Source organism: Gymnoscopelus braueri, assembly GCF_963280865.1.
Source record: "Gymnoscopelus braueri genome assembly, chromosome: 22".
In the NCBI taxonomy this organism is placed as follows: Eukaryota; Metazoa; Chordata; class Actinopteri; order Myctophiformes; family Myctophidae; genus Gymnoscopelus; species Gymnoscopelus braueri.
This window is the reverse complement of record NC_137624.1, coordinates 41917191-41919797: the sequence shown is the minus strand read 5'-3', so window position 1 is coordinate 41919797 and position 2607 is coordinate 41917191.

The following is a 2607-nucleotide window of genomic DNA, read 5'->3' as shown; positions in this document are numbered from 1 at the left end:
CTTTTGAATGGATAAATATCAGTAGCATATATAATAGGAATTAATTTGCATAAGGAGCAAGGGAAAACAAGTAGGAACCTTATTCAACCACTAAAATAGGAGGAAAAAATAAATACATCCATTGAGAGTTTCAAATGAAAATAAAAACGGATGATCTCAATTCCAATCCATTGTTTATTATGTCTAGAAACTTGTAAATAAGTTAAGGTTAATCTAACATTTAGTTTCTATAGAGGTCTTTATCCACTTTTACTTTTTAAACTATATGTCATTGCAGTCTCATATACACCTTTATTTTTTTTCAGTTGAAAATAATACATCAGTAACACATACTGAAGTAAAATATGGACAGAATTCTTAAGTAGTCTGATATACAGTAACTACTATATAGAATACAAAATTACATACAGTAACTACTATATAAAATACAAAATGACTTACAGTAACTACTATATAAAATACAAAATGACATACAGTAACTACTATATACAATACAAAATGCAAAAGTGTAGAAGTATATAAAATAATTCACCTGTACAGTAGACAGACACCAGTCCTCCAGCACACCGGTCCAGGACCGTCTCACACTGCCCAAGACTGGACTCAGAGCCCTGGCAACGGACATGGTAAACATCTGACCCAGTTCTTCCATGTGTTTTAAAGGGCAGAGCATTGCCACAGCCCAGCTCTCTGCAAACTATTTGTGAATGTTTGTCATCCCAGTGATCACTGCACACCCTGATGTTACCGAGCTCCACCAAACCAAAGCAGTACCTATCAGGATACCTATCATAAACAGGATACCCTGATAGTCTAACCACAGGGTTATCTGGGAAAACAGTAACAACAAATAATCAACATAAACAAATAAATCCCTAATCCCACAACCATACAGATGTGATAGCGCTGAAAAAACATGTTATGGGGTCATGTAGAGATGTCATTCAAACCATTTACTTGAAATACGAGGCATACATCCACTGGGCCTGATGAGGCCTGAATATCCCTCATCCAATTATGATCAATGAAAAATAAACTGTCCTTTCACCACTTAAACATACATCTGTCTGTCTTGATATTAAATCAGCTTTTGAACACAAGCCTGTACGTTAATATAACTCTTAATGTGTACAAATGGACTGGTAAAATCCTAGGTGTCAATTTATTTTATTATTTATAATAAAACAAATTATAATGACAGTATTTATTATAATATTATTGTTTTGTTTTAGTTTTGGATTGCACTGTTTGGTAATACAATTTATTACTCTGGCATTGGAGATGTATTAATAATAATTGTTCATTACTCTGGCATTGGAGGTAGATAGTATATAGTAATAATAATAATAATAATAATAATAAGTTATTACTCTGGCATTGGAGGTAGACCCCTTGGTTCCCGGAAGTTGTATTTTCACGTTCACAGTCCCAGATGGTCTTCAGGTTCTTCACATCACTACAGTTGAAGCTCTTCTCCCACAGATCAGAAGAACTATTTGATGCTGTATGGTTTTTATAACCGCCACGGTCCAGATCACGGCACAGTTTGTCTCCCTCTGTGTCTGTCCAGCCATGGCTAGAAACCATCCTGGAACCATTCTGACTATAAACAAACACATGTCCCTCAAAGTGTCTTCCAGGCTGTTTTGGATGTTGTAATCTGATCTTCTGCCAGTCTGAGATGAGAAATAGCAGAGACACAGCATAGTTGAAAACCAAGAAATATGAATCACTGCCTCAGATTGTTGCTGTAAAATCATATTCTACATAGTCCATGTTCATAAATGGGCTGTTACTGTAACATGCAGAGTATCTATACAACACCTGTTTGTTTAAGTCAGTTGGAATCAGATGAAAGCATTTAAAACGTACCAGAACACTGGAGGCCACCAAGAGAACAATGTACTTTGTCCTGTAAAGTAATGTTACAGTCTGCCACCTTGTGGCTGTTTGCAGGACAGCTCAGTCCTGACACGACTTCAGGTGGACTTAGCGGTAAAGGTCCAAAGAATTCAACAGGCTCGCCGGTCTCTCCACATTGCAGCTCTCTGCAGATGGTATTTTGGACATTGGTGTCATTCAGGGTTTCTTTACAGACAGGGTGTCGTTGGTCTCCATAGATTATCACATTTCCAGAACAATGATCTCTGGAATCCTTGAAATCAGCCTTGACACTGGCTGCATGGAAACAGTATAAAAACTTCACGTGAAACAGTTTTTCTATGCATGTACAGAGATAACATACTACTAAAGCAACAAACATATAAATATACATATACATATACATATACATACATACATACATACATATATATATATATATATATATATATACACACACACAAATACAATAAATAATATTTCTTAATTGAATAAATTAATATACTTTAACAATTACTGTTAATATTAACAGGTATGTGTGCTTTACTGCAGATTGTTTCCAGATTTTGTTTACAGACTGGTTCCACTGCTTTCCTTTCTTTACAAAACTCTTGAACATGTTGTCTCTAACCCGCTTTCTCTCAGTCTCTCACAGAACAACCTGCTGGATCAAACCAGCTAACTCCACTGAAACAGCACTTCTCAAAGTCAGAGAAGCACTCCATG